Raw genomic sequence first — 25,199 nt, 5'->3', positions numbered from 1 at the left:
GCAGAGCCTTGGTCGAGGGAGAGACAGGAACGCAGAGCCTGGGTGGAGCGAGAGACAGGAACGCAGAGTCTGGGTCGAGGGAGAGAGAGGAACGCAGTGCCTGGGTCGAGGAAGAGACAGGAACGCAGATCCTGGGTGGAGCGAGAGACAGGAACGCAGAGCCAGGGTCGAGGGAGGGACAGGAGCGCAGAGCCTGGGTGGAGCGAGAGACAGGAACGCAGATCCTGGGTGGAGCGAGAGACAGGAACGCAGAGCCTGGGTCGAGGAAGAGACAAGAATGCAGAGCCTGGGTCGAATTAGAGACAGGAACGCAGAGCCAGGGTCGAGGAAGAGACAGGAACGCAGAGCCTGGGTCGAGAGAGAGACAGTAACGCAGATCCTGGGTCGAGGGAGAGACAGGAACGCAGAGCCTGGGTCGAGGAAGAGACAGGAACGCAGAGCCTAGGTCGAAGGAGAGACAGGAACGCAGATCCTGGGTGGAGCGAGAGACAGGAACGCAGAGCCTGGGTCGAGGGAGAGACAGCAACGCAGATCCTGGGTGGAGCGAGAGACAGGAACGCAGAGCCAGGGTCGAGGGAGAGACAGGAACGCAGAGCCTGAGTCGCGGGAGAGACAGGAACGCAGTGCCTGGTCGAAGGAGAGACAGGAACGCAGCCTGGGTCGAGGGAGAGACAGAAACCCAGAACCAGGGTCGAGGAAGAGACAGGAACGCAGAGCCTGTGTCGAGGGAGAGACAGGAACGCAGAGCCTGGGTCGAGGAAGAGACAGGAACTCAGAGCCAGGGTCGAGGAAGAGACAGCAACGCAGAGCCTGCGTCGAGGAAGTGACAGGAACGCAGAGCCTGGGTCGAAGGAGAGACAGGAACGCAGAGCCTGGGTCGAGGAAGACAGGAACGCAGAGCCTGGGTCGAGGAAGAGACAGTAACGCAGAACCTGGGTCGAGGGAGTGACAGGAACGCGGAGCCTGGGTCGAGTGAGAGACAGAAACGCAGAACCTGGGTCGAGGAAGAGACAGGAACGCAGAGCCTGGGTCGAGGAAGAGACAGTAACGCGGAACCTGAGTCGAGAGAGAGACAGGAACGCAGAGCCTGGGTCGAAGGAGAGACAGGAACGCAGAGCCAGGGTCGAGGAAGAGACAGGAACGCAGCGCCTGGATCGAGGGAGACATAGGGACGCAGAGCCTGGATCGAGGGAGAGAAGAACGCAGGGCCTGGGTCGAAGGAGAGACAGGAACGCAGAGCCTGGGTCGAGGAAGACAGGAACGCAGAGCCTGGGTCGAGGAAGAGACAGGAACGCAGATCCTGGGTGGAGCGAGAGACAGGAACGCAGAGCCTGGGTCGAGGAAGAGACAAGCATGCAGAGCCTGGGTCGAATTAGAGACAGGAACGCAGAGCCAGGGTCGAGGAAGAGACAGGAACGCAGAGCCTGGGTCGAGAGAGAGACAGTAACGCAGAACCTGGGTCGAGGGAGAGACAGGAACACAGAGCCTGGGTCGAGGAAGAGACAGGAACGCAGAGCCTGGGTCGAGAGAGAGACAGTAACGCAGAACCTGGGTCGAGGAAGAGACAGGAACGCAGAGCCTAGGTCGAAGGAGAGACAGGAACGCAGATCCTGGGTGGAGCGAGAGACAGGAACGCAGAACCTGGGTCGAGGGAGTGACAGGAACGCAGAACCTGGGTCGAGGGAGTGACAGGAACGCGGAGCCTGGGTCGAGTGAGAGACAGAAACGCAGAACCTGGGTCGAGGAAGAGACAGGAACGCAGAGCCTGGGTCGAGGAAGAGACAGTAACGCAGAACCTGAGTCGAGAGAGAGACAGGAACGCAGAGCCTGGGTCGAAGGAGAGACAGGAACGCAGAGCCAGGGTCGAGGAAGAGACAGGAACGCAGCGCCTGGATCGAGGGAGACACAGGGACGCAGAGCCTGGATGGAGGGAGAGAGGAACGCAGGGCCTGTGTCGAAGGAGAGACAGGAACGCAGAGCCTGGGTCGAGGAAGACAGGAACGCAGAGCCTGGGTCGAGGAAGAGACAGGAACGCAGATCCTGGGTGGAGCGAGAGACAGGAACGCAGAGCCAGGGTCGGGGGAGAGAGAGGAACGCAGAGCCTGGGTGGAGCGAGAGACACGAACGCAGATCCTGGGTGGAGCGAGAGACAGGAACGCAGAGCCTGGGTCGAGGAAGAGACAGGAACGCAGAGCCTGGGTCGAGGAAGAGACAGGAACGCAGAGCCTGGGTCGAGAGAGAGACAGTAACGCAGAACCTGGGTCGAGGGAGTGACAGGAACGCGGAGCCTGGGTCGAGTGAGAGACAGAAACGCAGAACCTGGGTCGAGGAAGAGACAGGAACGCAGAGCCTGGGTCGAGGAAGAGACAGTAACACAGAACCTGAGTCGAGAGAGAGACAGGAACGCACAGCCTGGGTCGAAGGAGAGACAGGAACGCAGAGCCAGGGTCGAGGAAAAGACAGGAACGCAGAGCCTGGATCGAGGGAGACACAGGAACGCAGAGCCTGGGTCGAGGGAGACACAGGGACGCAGAGCCTGGATCGAGGGAGAGAGGAACGCAGAGCCTTGGTCGAGGGAGAGACAGGAACGCAGAGCCTGGGTGGAGCGAGAGACAGGAACGCAGAGTCTGGGTCGAGGGAGAGAGAGGAACGCAGTGCCTGGGTCGAGGAAGAGACAGGAACGCAGATCCTGGGTGGAGCGAGAGACAGGAACGCAGAGCCAGGGTCGGGGGGGAGACAGGAACGCAGATCCTGGGTGGAGCGAGAGACAGGAACGCAGAGCCTGTGTCGAGGGAGAGACAGGAACGCAGAGCCTGGGTGGAGCGAGAGACAGGAACGCAGATCCTGGGTGGAGCGAGAGACAGGAACGCAGAGCCTGGGTCGAGGAAGAGACAAGAACGCAGAGCCTGGGTCGAATTAGAGACAGGAACGCAGAGCCAGGGTCGAGGAAGAGACAGGAACGCAGAGCCTGGGTCGAGAGAGAGACAGTAACGCAGAACCTGGGTCGAGGAAGAGACAGGAACGCAGAGCCTAGGTCGAAGGAGAGATAGGAACGCAGAGCCTGATTCGAGGAATAGACAGGAACGCAGAGCCTAGGTCGAAGGAGAGACAGGAACGCAGAGCCTGGGTCGAGGAAGAGACAGGAACGCAGATCCTGGGTGGAGCGAGAGACAGGAAGGCAGAGCCTGGGTCGAGGGAGAGACAGGAACGCAGAGCCTGGGTGGAGCGAGAGACAGGAACGCAGAACCTGGGTGGAGCGAGAGACAGGAACGCAGAGCCTGGGTCGAGGAAGAGACAGGAACGCAGAGCCTGGGTCGAATTAGAGACAGGAACGCAGAACCTGGGTCGAGGGAGTGACAGGAACGCGGAGCCAGGGTCGAGTGAGAGACAGAAACGCAGAACCTGGGTCGAGGAAGAGACAGGAACGCAGAGCCTGGGTCGAGGAAGAGACAGTAACGCAGAACCTGAGTCGAGAGAGAGACAGGAACGCAGAGCCTGGGTCGAAGGAGAGACAGGAACGCAGAGCCAGGGTCGAGGAAAAGACAGGAACGCAGAACCTGGATCGAGGGAGACACAGGAACGCAGAGCCTGGGTCGAGGGAGACACAGGGACGCAGAGCCTGGATCGAGGGAGAGAGGAACGCAGAGTCTTGGTCGAGGGAGAGACAGGAACGCAGAGCCTGGGTGGAGCGAGAGACAGGAACGCAGAGTCTGGGTCGAGGGAGAGAGAGGAACGCAGTGCCTGGGTCGAGGAAGAGACAGGAACGCAGATCCTGGGTGGAGCGAGAGACAGGAACGCAGAGCTAGGGTCGGGGGGGAGACAGGAACGCAGATCCTGGGTGGAGCGAGAGACAGGAACGCAGAGCCTGGGTCGAGGGAGAGACAGGAACGCAGAGCCTGGGTGGAGCTAGAGACAGGAACGCAGATCCTGGTTGGAGCGAGAGACAGGAACGCAGAGCCTGGGTCGAGGAAGAGACAAGAACGCAGAGCCTGGGTCGAATTAGAGACAGGAACGCAGAGCCAGGGTCGAGGAAGAGACAGGAACGCAGAGCCTGGGTCGAGAGAGAGACAGTAACGCAGAACCTGGGTCGAGGAAGAGACAGGAACGCAGAGCCTAGGTCGAAGGAGAGACAGGAACGCAGAGCCTGGGTCGAGGAAGAGACAGGAACGCAGAGCCTAGGTCCAAGGAGAGACAGGAACGCAGAGCCAGGGTCGAGGACGAGACAGGAAAGCAGATCCTGGGTGGAGCGAGAGACAGGAAGGCAGAGCCTGGGTCGAGGGAGAGACAGGAACGCAGAGCCTGGGTGGAGCGAGAGGCAGGAACGCAGAACCTGGGTGGGGCGAGAGACAGGAAAGCAGAGCCTGGGTCGTGGAAAAGACAGGAACGCAGAGCCTGGGTGGAGCGAGAGACAGGAACGCAGAGCCTGGGTCGAGGAAGAGACAAGAACGCAGAGCCTGTGTCGAATTAGAGACAGGAACGCAGAGCCAGGGTCGAGGAAGAGACAGGAACGCAGAGCCTGGGTCGAGAGAGAGACAGTAACGCAGAACCTGGGTCGAGGAAGAGACAGGAACGCAGAGCCTAGGTCGAAGGAGAGACAGGAACGCAGAGCCTGGGTCGAGGAAGAGACAGGAACGCAGAGCCTAGGTCGAAGGAGAGACAGGAACGCTGAGCCTGGGTCGAGGAAGAGACAGGAACGCAGATACTGGGTGGAGCGAGAGACAGGAAGGCAGAGCCTGGGTCGAGGGAGAGACAGGAATGCAGAGCCTGGGTGGAGCGAGAGACAGGAACGCAGAACCTGGGTGGAGCGAGAGACAGGAACGCAGAGCCTGGGTCGAGGAAGAGACAGGAACGCAGAGCCTAGGTCGAAGGAGAGACAGGAACGCTGAGCCTGGGTCGAGGAAGAGACAGGAACGCAGAACCTGAGTCGAGAGAGAGACAGGAACGCAGAGCCTGGGTCGAAGGAGAGACAGGAACGCAGAGCCAGGGTCGAGGAAAAGACAGGAACGCAGAGCCTGGATCGAGGGAGACACAGGAACGCAGAGCCTGGGTCGAGGGAGACACAGGGACGCAGAGCCTGGATCGAGGGAGAGAGGAACGCAGAGCCTTGGTCGAGGGAGAGACAGGAACGCAGAGCCTGGGTGGAGCGAGAGACAGGAACGCAGAGTCTGGGTCGAGGGAGAGAGAGGAACGCAGTGCCTGGGTCGAGGAAGAGACAGGAACGCAGATCCTGGGTGGAGCGAGAGACAGGAACGCAGAGCCAGGGTCGGGGGGGAGACAGGAACGCAGATCCTGGGTGGAGCGAGAGACAGGAACGCAGAGCCTGGGTCGAGGGAGAGACAGGAACGCAGAGCCTGGGTGGAGCGAGAGACAGGAACGCAGATCCTGGGTGGAGCGAGAGACAGGAACGCAGAGCCTGGGTCGAGGAAGAGACAAGAACGCAGAGCATGGGTCGAATTAGAGACAGGAACGCAGAGCCAGGGTCGAGGAAGAGACAGGAACGCAGAGCCTGGGTCGAGAGAGAGACAGTAACGCAGAACCTGGGTCGAGGAAGAGACAGGAACGCAGAGCCTAGGTCGAAGGACAGATAGGAACGCAGAGCCTGATTCGAGGAATAGACAGGAACGCAGAGCCTAGGTCGAAGGAGAGACAGGAACGCAGAGCCTGGGTCGAGGAAGAGACAGGAACGCAGATCCTGGGTGGAGCGAGAGACAGGAAGGCAGAGCCTGGGTCGAGGGAGAGACAGGAACGCAGAGCCTGGGTGGAGCGAGAGACAGGAACGCAGAACCTGGGTGGAGCGAGAGACAGGAACGCAGAGCCTGGGTCGAGGAAGAGACAGGAACGCAGAGCCTGGGTCGAATTAGAGACAGGAACGCAGAACCTGGGTCGAGGGAGTGACAGGAACGCGGAGCCAGGGTCGAGTGAGAGACAGAAACGCAGAACCTGGGTCGAGGAAGAGACAGGAACGCAGAGCCTGGGTCGAGGAAGAGACAGTAACGCAGAACCTGAGTCGAGAGAGAGACAGGAACGCAGAGCCTGGGTCGAAGGAGAGACAGGAACGCAGAGCCAGGGTCGAGGAAAAGACAGGAACGCAGAGCCTGGATCGAGGGAGACACAGGAACGCAGAGCCTGGGTCGAGGGAGACACAGGGACGCAGAGCCTGGATCGAGGGAGAGAGGAACGCAGAGCCTTGGTCGAGGGAGAGACAGGAACGCAGAGCCTGGGTGGAGCGAGAGACAGGAACGCAGAGTCTGGGTCGAGGGAGAGAGAGGAACGCAGTGCCTGGGTCGAGGAAGAGACAGGAACGCAGATCCTGGGTGGAGCGAGAGACAGGAACGCAGAGCCAGGGTCGGGGGGGAGACAGGAACGCAGATCCTGGGTGGAGCGAGAGACAGGAACGCAGAGCCTGGGTCGAGGGAGAGACAGGAACGCAGAGCCTGGGTGGAGCGAGAGACAGGAACGCAGATCCTGGGTGGAGCGAGAGACAGGAACGCAGAGCCTGGGTCGAGGAAGAGACAAGAACGCAGAGCCTGGGTCGAATTAGAGACAGGAACGCAGAGCCAGGGTCGAGGAAGAGACAGGAACGCAGAGCCTGGGTCGAGAGAGAGACAGTAACGCAGAACCTGGGTCGAGGAAGAGACAGGAACGCAGAGCCTAGGTCGAAGGAGAGATAGGAACGCAGAGCCTGATTCGAGGAATAGACAGGAACGCAGAGCCTAGGTCGAAGGAGAGACAGGAAAGCAGAGCCTGGGTCGAGGAAGAGACAGGAACGCAGATCCTGGGTGGAGCGAGAGACAGGAAGGCAGAGCCTGGGTCGAGGGAGAGACAGGAACGCAGAGCCTGGGTGGAGCGAGAGACAGGAACGCAGAACCTGGGTGGAGCGAGAGACAGGAACGCAGAGCCTGGGTCGAGGAAGAGACAGGAACGCAGAGCCTGGGTCGAATTAGAGACAGGAACGCAGAACCTGGGTCGAGGGAGTGACAGGAACGCGGAGCCAGGGTCGAGTGAGAGACAGAAACGCAGAACCTGGGTCGAGGAAGAGACAGGAACGCAGAGCCTGGGTCGAGGAAGAGACAGTAACGCAGAACCTGAGTCGAGAGAGAGACAGGAACGCAGAGCCTGGGTCGAAGGAGAGACAGGAACGCAGAGCCAGGGTCGAGGAAAAGACAGGAACGCAGAACCTGGATCGAGGGAGACACAGGAACGCAGAGCCTGGGTCGAGGGAGACACAGGTACGCAGAGCCTGGATCGAGGGAGAGAGGAACGCAGAGTCTTGGTCGAGGGAGAGACAGGAACGCAGAGCCTGGGTGGAGCGAGAGACAGGATCGCAGAGTCTGGGTCGAGGGAGAGAGAGGAACGCAGTGCCTGGGTCGAGGAAGAGACAGGAACGCAGATCCTGGGTGGAGCGAGAGACAGGAACGCAGAGCCAGGGTCGGGGGGGAGACAGGAACGCAGATCCTGGGTGGAGCGAGAGACAGGAACGCAGAGCCTGGGTCGAGGGAGAGACAGGAACGCAGAGCCTGGGTGGAGCTAGAGACAGGAACGCAGATCCTGGTTGGAGCGAGAGACAGGAACGCAGAGCCTGGGTCGAGGAAGAGACAAGAACGCAGAGCCTGGGTCGAATTAGAGACAGGAACGCAGAGCCAGGGTCGAGGAAGAGACAGGAACGCAGAGCCTGGGTCGAGAGAGAGACAGTAACGCAGAACCTGGGTCGAGGAAGAGACAGGAACGCAGAGCCTAGGTCGAAGGAGAGACAGGAACGCAGAGCCTGGGTCGAGGAAGAGACAGGAACGCAGAGCCTAGGTCCAAGGAGAGACAGGAACGCAGAGCCAGGGTCTAGGAAGAGACAGGAAAGCAGATCCTGGGTGGAGCGAGAGACAGGAAGGCAGAGCCTGGGTCGAGGGAGAGACAGGAACGCAGAGCCTGGGTGGAGCGAGAGGCAGGAACGCAGAACCTGGGTGGGGCGAGAGACAGGAAAGCAGAGCCTGGGTCGTGGAAGAGACAGGAACGCAGAGCCTGGGTGGAGCGAGAGACAGGAACGCAGAGCCTGGGTCGAGGAAGAGACAAGAACGCAGAGCCTGTGTCGAATTAGAGACAGGAACGCAGAGCCAGGGTCGAGGAAGAGACAGGAACGCAGAGCCTGGGTCGAGAGAGAGACAGTAACGCAGAACCTGGGTCGAGGAAGAGACAGGAAAGCAGAGCCTAGGTCGAAGGAGAGACAGGAACGCAGAGCCTGGGTCGAGGAAGAGACAGGAACGCAGAGCCTAGGTCGAAGGAGAGACAGGAACGCTGAGCCTGGGTCGAGGAAGAGACAGGAACGCAGATCCTGGGTGGAGCGAGAGACAGGAAGGCAGAGCCTGGGTCGAGGGAGAGACAGGAATGCAGAGCCTGGGTGGAGCGAGAGACAGGAACGCAGAACCTGGGTGGAGCGAGAGACAGGAACGCAGAGCCTGGGTCGAGGAAGAGACAGGAACGCAGAGCCTAGGTCGAAGGAGAGACAGGAACGCTGAGCCTGGGTCGAGGAAGAGACAGGAACGCAGATCCTGGGTGGAGCGAGAGACAGGAAGGCAGAGCCTGGGTCGAGGGAGAGACAGGAATGCAGAGCCTGGGTGGAGCGAGAGACAGGAACGCAGAACCTGGGTGGAGCGAGAGACAGGAACGCAGAGCCTGGGTCGAGGAAGAGACAGGAACGCAGAGCCTGGGTCGAATTAGAGACAGGAACGCAGAACCTGGGTCGAGGGAGTGACAGGAACGCGGAGCCTGGGTCGAGTGAGAGACAGAAACGCAGAACCTGGGTCGAGGAAGAGACAGGAACGCAGAGCCTGGGTCGAGGAAGAGACAGTAACGCAGAACCTGAGTCGAGAGAGAGACAGGAACGCAGAGCCTGGGTCGAAGGAGAGACAGGAACGCAGAGCCAGGGTCGAGGAAGAGACAGGAACGCAGCGCCTGGATCGAGGGAGACACAGGAACGCAGAGCCAGGGTCGAGGAAAAGACAGGAACGCAGAGCCTGTATCGAGGGAGACACAGGAACGCAGAGCCTGGGTCGAGGGAGACACAGGGACGCAGAGCCTGGATCGAGGGAGAGAGGAACGCAGAGCCTTGGTCGAGGGAGAGACAGGAACGCAGAGCCTGGGTGGAGCGAGAGACAGGAACGCAGAGTCTGGGTCGAGGGAGAGAGAAGAACGCAGTGCCTGGGTCGAGGAAGAGACAGGAACGCAGATCCTGGGTGGAGCGAGAGACAGGAACGCAGAGCCAGGGTCGGGGGCGAGACAGGAACGCAGATCCTGGTTGGAGCGAGAGACAGGAACGCAGAGCCTGGGTCGAGGGAGAGACAGGAACGCAGAGCCTGGGTGGAGCGAGAGACAGGAACGCAGATCCTGGGTGGAGCGAGAGACAGGAACGCAGAGCCTGGGTCGAGGAAGAGACAAGAACGCAGAGCCTGGGTCGAATTAGAGACAGGAACGCAGAGCCAGGGTCGAGGAAGAGACAGGAACGCAGAGCCTGGGTCGAGAGAGAGACAGTAACGCAGAACCTGGGTCGAGGAAGAGACAGGAACGCAGAGCCTAGGTCGAAGGAGAGACAGGAACGCAGAGCCTGGGTCGAGGAAGAGACAGGAACGCAGAGCCTAGGTCCAAGGAGAGACAGGAACGCAGAGCCTGGGTCGAGGAAGAGACAGGAACGCAGATCCTGGGTGGAGCGAGAGACAGGAAGGCAGAGCCTGGGTCGAGGGAGAGACAGGAACGCAGAGCCTGGGTGGAGCGAGAGACAGGAACGCAGAACCTGGGTGGGGCGAGAGACAGGAACGCAGAGCCTGGGTCGTGGAAGAGACAGGAACGCAGAGCCTGGGTCGAATTAGAGACAGGAACGCAGAGCCAGGGTCGAGGAAGAGACAGGAACGCAGAGACTGGGTCGAGAGAGAGACAGTAACGCAGAACCTGGGTCGAGGGAGAGAAAGGAACGCGGAGCCTGGGTCGAGTGAGAGACAGAAACGCAGAACCAGGGTCGAGGAAGAGACAGGAACGCAGAGCCTGGGTCGAGGAAGAGACAGTAACGCAGAACCTGAGTCGAGGGAGAGACAGGATCGCAGAGCCGGGGTCGAAGGAGATACAGGAACGCAGAGCCTGGGTCGAGGAAGAGACAGGAACGCAGAGCCTGGATCGAGGGAGACACAGGAACGCAGAGCCTGGGTCGAGGGAGAGACAGGAACGCAGATCCTGGGTGGAGCGAGAGACAGGAACGCAGAGCCTGGGTCGAGGAAGAGACAAGAATGCAGAGCCTGGGTCGAATTAGAGACAGGAACGCAGAGCCAGGGTCGAGGGAGAGACATGAACGCAGAGCCTGGGTGGAGCGAGAGACAGGAACGCGGAGCCTGGGTCGAGGGAGAGACAGAAACGCAGAACCTGGGTCGAGGAATAGACAGGAACGCAGAGCCTGGGTCGAGGAAGACAGGAACGCAGAGCCTGGGTCGAGGAAGAGACAGGAACGCAGATCCTGTGTGGAGCGAGAGACAGGAACGCAGAGCCAGGGTCGATGGAGAGACAGGAACGCAGATCCTGGGTGGAGCGAGAGACAGGAACGCAGAGCCAGGGTCGGGGGAGAGAGTGGAACGCAGAGCCTGGGTGGAGCGAGAGACAGGAACGCAGATCCTGGGTGGAGCGAGAGACAGGAACGCAGAGCCAGGGTCGGGGGAGAGAGAGGAACGCAGAGCCTGAGTGGAGCGAGAGACAGGAACGCAGATCCTGGGTGGAGCGAGAGACAGGAACGCAGAGCCTGGGTCGAGGAAGAGACAGGAACGCAGAGCCTGGGTCGAATTAGAGACAGGAACGCAGAGCCAGGGTCGAGGAAGAGACAGGAACGCAGAGCCTGGGTCGAGAGAGAGACAGTAACGCAGAACCTGGGTCGAGGGAGTGACAGGAACGCGGAGCCTGGGTCGAGTGAGAGACAGAAACGCAGAACCTGGGTCGAGGAAGAGACAGGAACGCAGAGCCTGGGTCGAGGAAGAGACAGTAACGCAGAACCTGAGTCGAGAGAGAGACAGGAACGCAGAGCCTGGGTCGAAGGAGAGACAGGAACGCAGAGCCAAGGTCGAGGAAAAGACAGGAACGCAGAGCCTGGATCGAGGGAGACACAGGAACGCAGAGCCTGGGTCGAGGGAGACACAGGGACGCAGAGCCTGGATCGAGGGAGAGAGGAACGCAGAGCCTTGGTCGAGGGAGAGACAGGAACGCAGAGCCTGGGTGGAGCGAGAGACAGGAACGCAGAGTCTGGGTCGAGGGAGAGAGAGGAACGCAGTGCCTGGGTCGAGGAAGAGACAGGAACGCAGATCCTGGGTGGAGCGAGAGACAGGAACGCAGATCCTGGGTGAAGCGAGAGACAGGAACGCAGAGCCTAGGTCGAGGAAGAGACAAGAACGCAGAGCCTGGGTCGAATTAGAGACAGGAACGCAGAGCCAGGGTCGAGGAAGAGACAGGAACGCAGAGCCTGGGTCGAGAGAGAGACAGTAACGCAGAACCTGGGTCGAGGAAGAGACAGGAACGCAGAGCCTAGGTCGAAGGAGAGACAGGAACGCTGAGCCTGGGTCGAGGAAGAGACAGGAACGCAGAGCCTAGGTCGAAGGAGAGACAGGAACGCAGAGCCTGGGTCGAGGAAGAGACAGGAACGCAGATCCTGGGTGGAGCGAGAGACAGGAAGGCAGAGCCTGGGTCGAGGAAGAGACAGGAACGCAGAGCCTGGGTGGAGCGAGAGACAGGAACGCAGAACCTGGGTGGGGCGAGAGACAGGAACGCACAGCCTGGGTCGTGGATGAGACAAGAACGCAGAGCCTGGGTCGAGAGAGAGACAGTAACGCAGAACCTGGGTCGAGGGAGTGACAGGAACGCGGAGCCTGGGTCGAGTGAGAGACAGAAACGCAGAACCTGGGTCGAGGAAGATACAGGAACGCAGAACCTGAGTCGAGAGAGAGACAGGAACGCAGAGCCTGGGTCGAAGGAGAGACAGGAACGCAGAGCCAGGGTCGAGGAAAAGACAGGAACGCAGAGCCTGGATCGAGGGAGACACAGGAACGCAGAGCCTGGGTCGAGGGAGACACAGGGACGCAGAGCCTGGATCGAGGGAGAGAGGAACGCAGAGCCTTGGTCGAGGGAGAGACAGGAACGCAGAGCCTGGGTGGAGCGAGAGACAGGAACGCAGAGTCTGGGTCGAGGGAGAGACAGGAACGCAGAGCCTGGGTGGAGCGAGAGACAGGAACGCAGAACCTGGGTGGAGCGAGAGACAGGAACGCAGAGCCTGGGTGGAGCGAGAGACAGGAAGGCAGAGCCTGGGTCGAGGGAGAGACAGGAACGCAGAGCCTGGGTGGAGCGAGAGTCAGGAACGCAGAACCTGGGTGGAGCGAGAGACAGGAACGCAGAGCCTGGGTCGAGGAAGAGACAGGAACGCAGAGCCTGGGTCGAATTAGAGACAGGAACGCAGAACCTGGGTCGAGGGAGTGACAGGAACGCGGAGCCTGGGTCGAGTGAGAGACAGAAACGCAGAACCTGGGTCGAGGAAGAGACAGGAACGCAGAGCCTGGGTCGAGGAAGAGACAGTAACGCAGAACCTGAGTCGAGAGAGAGACAGGAACGCAGAGCCTGGGTCGAAGGAGAGAAAGGAACGCAGAGCCAGGGTCGAGGAAAAGACAGGAACGCAGAGCCTGGATCGAGGGAGACACAGGAACGCAGAGCCTGGGTCGAGGGAGACACAGGGACGCAGAGCCTGGATCGAGGGAGAGAGGAACGCAGAGCCTTGGTCGAGGGAGAGACAGGAACGCAGAGCCTGGGTGGAGCGAGAGACAGGAACGCAGAGTCTGGGTCGAGGGAGAGAGAGGAACGCAGTGCCTGGGTCGAGGAAGAGACAGGAACGCAGATCCTGGGTGGAGCGAGAGACAGGAACGCAGATCCTGGGTGAAGCGAGAGACAGGAACGCAGAGCCTGGGTCGAGTAAGAGACAAGAACGCAGAGCCTGGGTCGAATTAGAGACAGGAACGCAGAGCCAGGGTCGAGGAAGAGACAGGAACGCAGAGCCTGGGTCGAGAGAGAGACAGTAACGCAGAACCTGGGTCGAGGAAGAGACAGGAACGCAGAGCCTAGGTCGAAGGAGAGACAGGAACGCAGAGCCTGGTTCGAGGAAGAGACAGGAACGCAGAGCCTAGGTCGAAGGAGAGACAGGAACGCAGAGCCTGGGTCGAGGAAGAGACAGGAACGCAGATCCTGGGTGGAGCGTGAGACAGGAAGGCAGAGCCTGGGTCGAGGAAGAGACAGGAACGCAGAGCCTGGGTGGAGCGAGAGACAGGAACGCAGAACCTGGGTGGGGCGAGAGACAGGAACGCACAGCCTGGGTCGTGGAAGAGACAGGAACGCAGAGCCTGGGTCGAGAGAGAGACAGTAACGCAGAACCTGGGTCGAGGGAGTGACAGGAACGCGGAGCCTGGGTCGAGTGAGAGACAGAAACGCAGAACCTGGGTCGAGGAAGAGACAGGAACGCAGAGCCTGGGTCGAGGAAGAGACAGGAACGCAGAACCTGAGTCGAGAGAGAGACAGGAACGCAGAGCCTGGGTCGAAGGAGAGACAGGAACGCAGAGCCAGGGTCGAGGAAAAGACAGGAACGCAGAGCCTGGGTCGAGGAAGAGACAGGAACGCAGATCCTGGGTGGAGCGAGAGACAGGAAGGCAGAGCCTGGGTCGAGGGAGAGACAGGAACGCAGAGCCTGGGTGGAGCGAGAGACAGGAACGCAGAACCTGGGTGGGGCGAGAGACAGGAACGCAGAGCCTGGGTCGTGGAAGAGACAGGAACGCAGAGCCTGGGTCGAATTAGAGACAGGAACGCAGAGCCAGGGTCGAGGAAGAGACAGGAACGCAGAGACTGGGTCGAGAGAGAGACAGTAACGCAGAACCTGGGTCGAGGGAGAGAAAGGAACGCGGAGCCTGGGTCGAGTGAGAGACAGAAACGCAGAACCAGGGTCGAGGAAGAGACAGGAACGCAGAGCCTGGGTCGAGGAAGAGACAGTAACGCAGAACCTGAGTCGAGGGAGAGACAGGATCGCAGAGCCGGGGTCGAAGGAGATACAGGAACGCAGAGCCTGGGTCGAGGAAGAGACAGGAACGCAGAGCCTGGATCGAGGGAGACACAGGAACGCAGAGCCTGGGTCGAGGGAGAGACAGGAACGCAGATCCTGGGTGGAGCGAGAGACAGGAACGCAGAGCCTGGGTCGAGGAAGAGACAAGAATGCAGAGCCTGGGTCGAATTAGAGACAGGAACGCAGAGCCAGGGTCGAGGGAGAGACATGAACGCAGAGCCTGGGTGGAGCGAGAGACAGGAACGCGGAGCCTGGGTCGAGGGAGAGACAGAAACGCAGAACCTGGGTCGAGGAATAGACAGGAACGCAGAGCCTGGGTCGAGGAAGACAGGAACGCAGAGCCTGGGTCGAGGAAGAGACAGGAACGCAGATCCTGTGTGGAGCGAGAGACAGGAACGCAGAGCCAGGGTCGATGGAGAGACAGGAACGCAGATCCTGGGTGGAGCGAGAGACAGGAACGCAGAGCCAGGGTCGGGGGAGAGAGTGGAACGCAGAGCCTGGGTGGAGCGAGAGACAGGAACGCAGATCCTGGGTGGAGCGAGAGACAGGAACGCAGAGCCAGGGTCGGGGGAGAGAGAGGAACGCAGAGCCTGAGTGGAGCGAGAGACAGGAACGCAGATCCTGGGTGGAGCGAGAGACAGGAACGCAGAGCCTGGGTCGAGGAAGAGACAGGAACGCAGAGCCTGGGTCGAATTAGAGACAGGAACGCAGAGCCAGGGTCGAGGAAGAGACAGGAACGCAGAGCCTGGGTCGAGAGAGAGACAGTAACGCAGAACCTGGGTCGAGGGAGTGACAGGAACGCGGAGCCTGGGTCGAGTGAGAGACAGAAACGCAGAACCTGGGTCGAGGAAGAGACAGGAACGCAGAGCCTGGGTCGAGGAAGAGACAGTAACGCAGAACCTGAGTCGAGAGAGAGACAGGAACGCAGAGCCTGGGTCGAAGGAGAGACAGGAACGCAGAGCCAAGGTCGAGGAAAAGACAGGAACGCAGAGCCTGGATCGAGGGAGACACAGGAACGCAGAGCCTGGGTCGAGGGAGACACAGGGACGCAGAGCCTGGATCGAGGGAGAGAGGAACGCAGAGCCTTGGTCGAGGGAGAGACAGGAACGCAGAGCCTGGGTGGAGCGAGAGACAGGAACGCAGAGTCTGGGTCGAGGGAGAGAGAGGAACGCAGTGCCTGGGTCGAGGAAGAGACAGGAACGCAGATCCTGGGTGGAGCGAGAGACAGGAACGCAGATCCTGGGTGAAGCGAGAGACAGGAACGCAGAGCCTAGGTCGAGGAAGAGACAAGAACGCAGAGCCTGGGTCGAATTAGAGACAGGAACGCAGAGCCAGGGTCGAGGAAGAGACAGGAACGCAGAGCCTGGGTCGAGAGAGAGACAGTAACGCAGAACCTGGGTCGAGGAAGAGACAGGAACGCAGAGCCTAGGTCGAAGGAGAGACAGGAACGCTGAGCCTGGGTCGAGGAAGAGACAGGAACGCAGAGCCTAGGTCGAAGGAGAGACAGGAACGCAGAGCCTGGGTCGAGGAAGAGACAGGAACGCAGATCCTGGGTGGAGCGAGAGACAGGAAGGCAGAGCCTGGGTCGAGGAAGAGACAGGAACGCAGAGCCTGGGTGGAGCGAGAGACAGGAACGCAGAACCTGGGTGGGGCGAGAGACAGGAACGCACAGCCTGGGTCGTGGATGAGACAAGAACGCAGAGCCTGGGTCGAGAGAGAGACAGTAACGCAGAACCTGGGTCGAGGGAGTGACAGGAACGCGGAGCCTGGGTCGAGTGAGAGACAGAAACGCAGAACCTGGGTCGAGGAAGATACAGGAACGCAGAACCTGAGTCGAGAGAGAGACAGGAACGCAGAGCCTGGGTCGAAGGAGAGACAGGAACGCAGAGCCAGGGTCGAGGAAAAGACAGGAACGCAGAGCCTGGATCGAGGGAGACACAGGAACGCAGAGCCTGGGTCGAGGGAGACACAGGGACGCAGAGCCTGGATCGAGGGAGAGAGGAACGCAGAGCCTTGGTCGAGGGAGAGACAGGAACGCAGAGCCTGGGTGGAGCGAGAGACAGGAACGCAGAGTCTGGGTCGAGGGAGAGACAGGAACGCAGAGCCTGGGTGGAGCGAGAGACAGGAACGCAGAACCTGGGTGGAGCGAGAGACAGGAACGCAGAGCCTGGGTGGAGCGAGAGACAGGAAGGCAGAGCCTGGGTCGAGGGAGAGACAGGAACGCAGAGCCTGGGTGGAGCGAGAGTCAGGAACGCAGAACCTGGGTGGAGCGAGAGACAGGAACGCAGAGCCTGGGTCGAGGAAGAGACAGGAACGCAGAGCCTGGGTCGAATTAGAGACAGGAACGCAGAACCTGGGTCGAGGGAGTGACAGGAACGCGGAGCCTGGGTCGAGTGAGAGACAGAAACGCAGAACCTGGGTCGAGGAAGAGACAGGAACGCAGAGCCTGGGTCGAGGAAGAGACAGTAACGCAGAACCTGAGTCGAGAGAGAGACAGGAACGCAGAGCCTGGGTCGAAGGAGAGAAAGGAACGCAGAGCCAGGGTCGAGGAAAAGACAGGAACGCAGAGCCTGGATCGAGGGAGACACAGGAACGCAGAGCCTGGGTCGAGGGAGACACAGGGACGCAGAGCCTGGATCGAGGGAGAGAGGAACGCAGAGCCTTGGTCGAGGGAGAGACAGGAACGCAGAGCCTGGGTGGAGCGAGAGACAGGAACGCAGAGTCTGGGTCGAGGGAGAGAGAGGAACGCAGTGCCTGGGTCGAGGAAGAGACAGGAACGCAGATCCTGGGTGGAGCGAGAGACAGGAACGCAGATCCTGGGTGAAGCGAGAGACAGGAACGCAGAGCCTGGGTCGAGTAAGAGACAAGAACGCAGAGCCTGGGTCGAATTAGAGACAGGAACGCAGAGCCAGGGTCGAGGAAGAGACAGGAACGCAGAGCCTGGGTCGAGAGAGAGACAGTAACGCAGAACCTGGGTCGAGGAAGAGACAGGAACGCAGAGCCTAGGTCGAAGGAGAGACAGGAACGCAGAGCCTGGTTCGAGGAAGAGACAGGAACGCAGAGCCTAGGTCGAAGGAGAGACAGGAACGCAGAGCCTGGGTCGAGGAAGAGACAGGAACGCAGATCCTGGGTGGAGCGTGAGACAGGAAGGCAGAGCCTGGGTCGAGGAAGAGACAGGAACGCAGAGCCTGGGTGGAGCGAGAGACAGGAACGCAGAACCTGGGTGGGGCGAGAGACAGGAACGCACAGCCTGGGTCGTGGAAGAGACAGGAACGCAGAGCCTGGGTCGAGAGAGAGACAGTAACGCAGAACCTGGGTCGAGGGAGTGACAGGAACGCGGAGCCTGGGTCGAGTGAGAGACAGAAACGCAGAACCTGGGTCGAGGAAGAGACAGGAACGCAGAGCCTGGGTCGAGGAAGAGACAGGAACGCAGAACCTGAGTCGAGAGAGAGACAGGAACGCAGAGCCTGGGTCGAAGGAGAGACAGGAACGCAGAGCCAGGGTCGAGGAAAAGACAGGAACGCAGAGCCTGGATCGAGGGAGACACAGGAACGCAGAGCCTGGGTCGAGGGAGACACAGGGACTCAGAGCCTGGATCGAGGGAGAGAGGAACGCAGAGCCTTGGTCGAGGGAGAGACAGGAACGCAGAGCCTGGGTGGAGCGAGAGACAGGAACGCAGAGTCTGGGTCGAGGGAGAGAGAGGAACGCAGTGCCTGGGTCGAGGAAGAGACAGGAACGCAGATCCTGGGTGGAGCGAGAGACAGGAACGCAGAGCCAGGGTCGGGGGGGGAGACAGGAACGCAGATCCTGGGTGGAGCGAGAGACAGGAACGCAGAGCCTGGGTCGAGGAAGAGACAAGAACGCAGAGCCTGGGTCGAATTAGAGACAGGAACGCCGAGCCAGGGTCGAGGAAGAGACAGGAACGCAGAGCCTGGGTCGAGAGAGAGACAGTAACGCCGAACCTGGGTCGAGGAAGAGACAGGAACGCAGAGCCTAGGTCGAAGGAGAGACAGGAACGCAGAGCCTGGGTCGAGGAAGAGACAGGAACGCAGAGCCTAGGTCCAAGGAGAGACAGGAACGCAGAGCCTGGGTCGAGGAAGAGACAGGAACGCAGATCCTGGGTGGAGCGAGAGACAGGAAGGCAGAGCCTGGGTCGAGGGAGAGACAGGAACGCAGAGCCTGGGTGGAGCGAGAGACAGGAACGCAGAACCTGGGTGGGGCGAGAGACAGGAACGCAGAGCCTGGGTCGTGGAAGAGACAGGAACGCAGAGCCTGGGTCGAATTAGAGACAGGAACGCAGAGCCAGGGTCGAGGAAGAGACAGGAACGCAGAGACTGGGTCGAGAGAGAGACAGTAACGCAGAACCTGGGTCAAGGGAGAGACAGGAACGCAGATCCTGGGTGGAGCGAGAGACAGGGAGGCAGAGCCTGGGTCGAGGGAGAGACAGGAACGCAGAGCCTGGGTGGAGCGAGAGACAGGAACGCAGAACCTGGGTGGGGCGAGAGACAGGAACGCAGAGCCTGGGTCGTGGAAGAGACAGGAACGCAGAGCCTGGGTCGAATTAGAGACAGGAACGCAGAGCCAGGGTCGAGGAAGAGACAGGAACGCAGAGACTGGGTCGAGAGAGAGACAGTAACGCAGAACCTGGGTCGAGGGAGAGACAGGAACGCGGAGCCTGGGTCGAGTGAGAGACAGAAACGCAGAACCAGGGTCGAGGAAGAGACAGGAACGCAGAGCCTGGGTCGAGGAAGAGACAGTAACGCAGAACCTGAGTCGAGGGAGAGACAGGATCGCAGAGCCGGGGTCGAAGGAGATACAGGAACGCAGAGCCTGGGTCGAGGAAGAGACAGGAACGCAGAGCCTGGATCGAGGGAGACACAGGAACGCAGAGCCTGGGTTGAGGGAGAGACAGGAACGCAGATCCTGGGTGGAGCGAGAGACAGGAACGCAGAGCCTGGGTCGAGGAAGAGACAAGAATGCAGAGCCTGGGTGGAGGGAGACACAGGAACGCAGAGCCTGGGTTGAGGGAGACACAGGAACGCAGAGCCTGGGTTGAGGGAGAGACAGGAACGCAGATCCTGGGTGGAGCGAGAGACAGGAACGCAGAGCCTCGGTCGAGGAAGAGACAAGAATGCAGAGCCTGGGTGGAGGGAGAGACATGAACGCAGAGCCTGGGTGGAGCGAGAGACAGGAACGCGGAGCCTGGGTCGAGGGAGAGACAGAAACGCAGAACCTGGGTCGAGGAATAGACAGGAACGCAGAGCCTGGGTCGAGGAAGACAGGAACGCAGAGCCTGGGTCGAGGAAGAGACAGGAACGCAGATCCTGGGTGGAGCGAGAGACAGGAACGCAGAGCCAGGGTCGATGGAGAGACAGGAACGCAGATCCTGGGTGGAGCGAGAGACAGGAACGCAGAGCCAGGGTCGGGGGAGAGAGAGGAACGCAGAGCCTGGGTGGAGCGAGAGACAGGAACGCAGATCCTGGGTGGAGCGAGAGACAGGGACGCAGAGCATGGGTCGAATTAGAGACAGGAACGCAGAGCCAGGGTCGAGGAAGAGACAGGAACGCAGAGCCTGGGTCGAGAGAGAGACAGTAACGCAGAAACTGGGTCGAGGGAGTGACAGGAACGCGGAGCCTGGGTCGAGTGAGAGACAGAAACGCAGATCCTGGGTCGAGGAAGAGACAGGAACGCAGAGCCAGGGTCGAGGAAGAGACAGTAACGCAGAACCTGAGTCGAGAGAGAGACAGGAACGCAGAGCCTCGGTCGAGGGAGAGAGAGGAACGCAGTGCCTGGGTCGAGGAAGAGACAGGAACGCAGATCCTGGGTGGAGCGAGAGACAGCAACGCAGAGCCAGCGTCGGGGGGGAGACAGGAACGCAGATCCTGGGTGGAGCGAGAGACAGGAACGCAGAGCCTGGGTCGAGGGAGAGACAGGAACGCAGAGCCTGGGTGGAGCGAGAGACAGGAACGCAGATCCTGGGTGGAGCGAGAGACAGGAACGCAGAGCCTGGGTCGAGGAAGAGACAAGAACGCAGAGCCTGGGTCGAATTAGAGACAGGAACGCAGAGCCAGGGTCGAGGAAGAGACAGGAACGCAGAGCACGGGTCGAGAGAGAGACAGGAACGCAGAGCCTAGGTCGAAGGAGAGACAGGAACGCAGAGCCTGGGTCAAGGAAGAGACAGGAACGCAGATCCTGGGTGGAGCGTGAGACAGGAAGGCAGAGCCTGGGTCGAGGGAGAGACAGGAACGCAGAGCCTGGGTGGAGCGAGAGACAGGAACGCAGAACCTGGGTGGAGCGAGAGACAGGAACGCAGAGCCTGGGTCGAGGAAGAGACAGGAACGCAGAGCCTGGGTCGAATTAGAGACAGGAACGCAGAACCTGGGTCGAGGGAGTGACAGGAACGCGGAGCCTGGGTCGAGTGAGAGACAGAAACGCAGAACCTGGGTCGAGGAAGAGACAGGAACGCAGAGCCTGGGTCGAGGAAGAGACAGTAACGCAGAACCTGAGTCGAGAGAGAGAGACAGGAACGCAGAGCCTGGGTCGAAGGAGAGACAGGAACGCAGAGCCAGGGTCGAGGAAAAGACAGGAACGCAGAGCCTGGATCGAGGGAGACACAGGAACGCAGAGCCTGGGTCGAGGGAGACACAGGGACGCAGAGCCTGGATCGAGGGTGAGACAGGAACGCAGAGCCTGGGTGGAGCGAGAGACAGGAACGCAGAGTCTGGGTCGAGGGAGAGAGAGGAACGCAGTGCCTGGGTCGAGGAAGAGACAGGAACGCAGATCCTGGGCGGAGCGAGAGACAGGAACGCAGATCCTGGGTGGAGCGAGAGACAGGAACGCAGAGCCTGGGTCGAGGAAGAGACAAGAACGCAGAGCCTGGGTCGAATTAGAGACAGGAACGCAGAGCCAGGGTCGAGGAAGAGACAGGAACGCAGAGCCTGGGTCGAAAGAGAGACAGTAACGCAGAACCTGGGTCGAGGAAAAGACAGGAACGCAGAGCCTAGGTCGAAGGAGAGACAGGAACGCAGAGCCTGGGTCGAGGAAGAGACAGGAACGCAGAGCCTAGGTCGAATGAGAGACAGGAACGCAGAGCCTGGGTCGAAGGAGAGACAGGAACGCAGAGCCAGGGTCGAGGAAAAGACAGGAACGCAGAGCCTGGATCGAGGGAGACACAGGAACGCAGAGCCTGGGTCGAGGGAGACACAGGGACGCAGAGCCTGGATCGAGGGAGAGAGGAACGCAGAGCCTTGGTCGAGGGAGAGACAGGAACGCAGAGCCTGGGTGGAGCGAGAGACAGGAACGCAGAGTCTGGGTCGAGGGAGAGACAGGAACGCAGAGCCTGGGTGGAGCGAGAGACAGGAACGCAGAACCTGGGTGGAGCGAGAGACAGGAACGCAGAGCCTGGGTGGAGCGAGAGACAGGAAGGCAGAGCCTGGGTCGAGGGAGAGACAGGAACGCAGAGCCTGGGTGGAGCGAGAGTCAGGAACGCAGAACCTGGGTGGAGCGAGAGACAGGAACGCAGAGCCTGGGTCGAGGAAGAGACAGGAACGCAGAGCCTGGGTCGAATTAGAGACAGGAACGCAGAACCTGGGTCGAGGGAGTGACAGGAACGCGGAGCCTGGGTCGAGTGAGAGACAGAAACGCAGAACCTGGGTCGAGGAAGAGACAGGAACGCAGAGCCTGGGTCGAGGAAGAGACAGTAACGCAGAACCTGAGTCGAGAGAGAGACAGGAACGCAGAGCCTGGGTCGAAGGAGAGAAAGGAACGCAGAGCCAGGGTCGAGGAAAAGACAGGAACGCAGAGCCTGGATCGAGGGAGACACAGGAACGCAGAGCCTGGGTCGAGGGAGACACAGGGACGCAGAGCCTGGATCGAGGGAGAGAGGAACGCAGAGCCTTGGTCGAGGGAGAGACAGGAACGCAGAGCCTGGGTGGAGCGAGAGACAGGAACGCAGAGTCTGGGTCGAGGGAGAGAGAGGAACGCAGTGCCTGGGTCGAGGAAGAGACAGGAACGCAGATCCTGGGTGGAGCGAGAGACAGGAACGCAGATCCTGGGTGAAGCGAGAGACAGGAACGCAGAGCCTGGGTCGAGTAAGAGACAAGAACGCAGAGCCTAGGTCGAATTAGAGACAGGAACGCAGAGCCAGGGTCGAGGAAGAGACAGGAACGCAGAGCCTGGGTCGAGAGAGAGACAGTAACGCAGAACCTGGGTCGAGGAAGAGACAGGAACGCAGAGCCTAGGTCGAAGGAGAGACAGGAACGCAGAGCCTGGTTCGAGGAAGAGACAGGAACGCAGAGCCTAGGTCGAAGGAGAGACAGGAACGCAGAGCCTGGGTCGAGGAAGAGACAGGAACGCAGATCCTGGGTGGAGCGTGAGACAGGAAGGCAGAGCCTGGGTCGAGGAAGAGACAGGAACGCAGAGCCTGGGTGGAGCGAGAGACAGGAACGCAGAACCTGGGTGGGGCGAGAGACAGGAACGCACAGCCTGGGTCGTGGAAGAGACAGGAACGCAGAGCCTGGGTCGAGAGAGAGACAGTAACGCAGAACCTGGGTCGAGGGAGTGACAGGAACGCGGAGCCTGGGTCGAGTGAGAGACAGAAACGCAGAACCTGGGTCGAGGAAGAGACAGGAACGCAGAGCCTGGGTCGAGGAAGAGACAGGAACGCAGAACCTGAGTCGAGAGAGAGACAGGAACGCAGAGCCTGGGTCGAAGGAGAGACAGGAACGCAGAGCCAGGGTCGAGGAAAAGACAGGAACGCAGAGCCTGGATCGAGGGAGACACAGGAACGCAGAGCCTGGGTCGAGGGAGACACAGGGACTCAGAGCCTGGATCGAGGGAGAGAGGAACGCAGAGCCTTGGTCGAGGGAGAGACAGGAACGCAGAGCCTGGGTGGAGCGAGAGACAGGAACGCAGAGTCTGGGTCGAGGGAGAGAGAGGAACGCAGTGCCTGGGTCGAGGAAGAGACAGGAACGCAGATCCTGGGTGGAGCGAGAGACAGGAACGCAGAGCCAGGGTCGGGGGGGGAGACAGGAACGCAGATCCTGGGTGGAGCGAGAGACAGGAACGCAGAGCCTGGGTCGAGGAAGAGACAAGAACGCAGAGCCTGGGTCGAATTAGAGACAGGAACGCCGAGCCAGGGTCGAGGAAGAGACAGGAACGCAGAGCCTGGGTCGAGAGAGAGACAGTAACGCCGAACCTGGGTCGAGGAAGAGACAGGAACGCAGAGCCTAGGTCGAAGGAGAGACAGGAACGCAGAGCCTGGGTCGAGGAAGAGACAGGAACGCAGAGCCTAGGTCCAAGGAGAGACAGGTACGCAGAGCCTGGGTCGAGGAAGAGACAGGAACGCAGATCCTGGGTGGAGCGAGAGACAGGAAGGCAGAGCCTGGGTCGAGGGAGAGACAGGAACGCAGAGCCTGGGTGGAGCGAGAGACAGGAACGCAGAACCTGGGTGGGGCGAGAGACAGGAACGCAGAGCCTGGGTCGTGGAAGAGACAGGAACGCAGAGCCTGGGTCGAATTAGAGACAGGAACGCAGAGCCAGGGTCGAGGAAGAGACAGGAACGCAGAGACTGGGTCGAGAGAGAGACAGTAACGCAGAACCTGGGTCAAGGGAGAGACAGGAACGCAGATCCTGGGTGGAGCGAGAGACAGGGAGGCAGAGCCTGGGTCGAGGGAGAGACAGGAACGCAGAGCCTGGGTGGAGCGAGAGACAGGAACGCAGAACCTGGGTGGGGCGAGAGACAGGAACGCAGAGCCTGGGTCGTGGAAGAGACAGGAACGCAGAGCCTGGGTCGAATTAGAGACAGGAACGCAGAGCCAGGGTCGAGGAAGAGACAGGAACGCAGAGACTGGGTCGAGAGAGAGACAGTAACGCAGAACCTGGGTCGAGGGAGAGACAGGAACGCGGAGCCTGGGTCGAGTGAGAGACAGAAACGCAGAACCAGGGTCGAGGAAGAGACAGGAACGCAGAGCCTGGGTCGAGGAAGAGACAGTAACGCAGAACCTGAGTCGAGGGAGAGACAGGATCGCAGAGCCGGGGTCGAAGGAGATACAGGAACGCAGAGCCTGGGTCGAGGAAGAGACAGGAACGCAGAGCCTGGATCGAGGGAGACACAGGAACGCAGAGCCTGGGTTGAGGGAGAGACAGGAACGCAGATCCTGGGTGGAGCGAGAGACAGGAACGCAGAGCCTGGGTCGAGGAAGAGACAAGAATGCAGAGCCTGGGTGGAGGGAGACACAGGAACGCAGAGCCTGGGTTGAGGGAGACACAGGAACGCAGAGCCTGGGTTGAGGGAGAGACAGGAACGCAGATCCTGGGTGGAGCGAGAGACAGGAACGCAGAGCCTCGGTCGAGGAAGAGACAAGAATGCAGAGCCTGGGTGGAGGGAGAGACATGAACGCAGAGCCTGGGTGGAGCGAGAGACAGGAACGCGGAGCCTGGGTCGAGGGAGAGACAGAAACGCAGAACCTGGGTCGAGGAATAGACAGGAACGCAGAGCCTGGGTCGAGGAAGACAGGAAAGCAGAGCCTGGGTCGAGGAAGAGACAGGAACGCAGATCCTGGGTGGAGAGAGAGACAGGAACGCAGAGCCAGGGTCGATGGAGAGACAGGAACGCAGATCCTGGGTGGAGCGAGAGACAGGAACGCAGAGCCAGGGTCGGGGGAGAGAGAGGAACGCAGAGCCTGGGTGGAGCGAGAGACAGGAACGCAGATCCTGGGTGGAGCGAGAGACAGGGACGCAGAGCATGGGTCGAATTAGAGACAGGAACGCAGAGCCAGGGTCGAGGAAGAGACAGGAACGCAGAGCCTGGGTCGAGAGAGAGACAGTAACGCAGAAACTGGGTCGAGGGAGTGACAGGAACGCGGAGCCTGGGTCGAGTGAGAGACAGAAACGCAGATCCTGGGTCGAGGAAGAGACAGGAACGCAGAGCCAGGGTCGAGGAAGAGACAGTAACGCAGAACCTGAGTTGAGAGAGAGACAGGAACGCAGAGCCTGGGTCGAGGGAGAGAGAGGAACGCAGTGCCTGGGTCGAGGAAGAGACAGGAACGCAGATCCTGGGTGGAGCGAGAGACAGCAACGCAGAGCCAGCGTC

This window comes from Hypanus sabinus, unplaced genomic scaffold, assembly GCF_030144855.1.
Source record: "Hypanus sabinus isolate sHypSab1 unplaced genomic scaffold, sHypSab1.hap1 scaffold_441, whole genome shotgun sequence".
In the NCBI taxonomy this organism is placed as follows: Eukaryota; Metazoa; Chordata; class Chondrichthyes; order Myliobatiformes; family Dasyatidae; genus Hypanus; species Hypanus sabinus.
Note: the sequence above shows the minus strand (reverse complement) of the source record.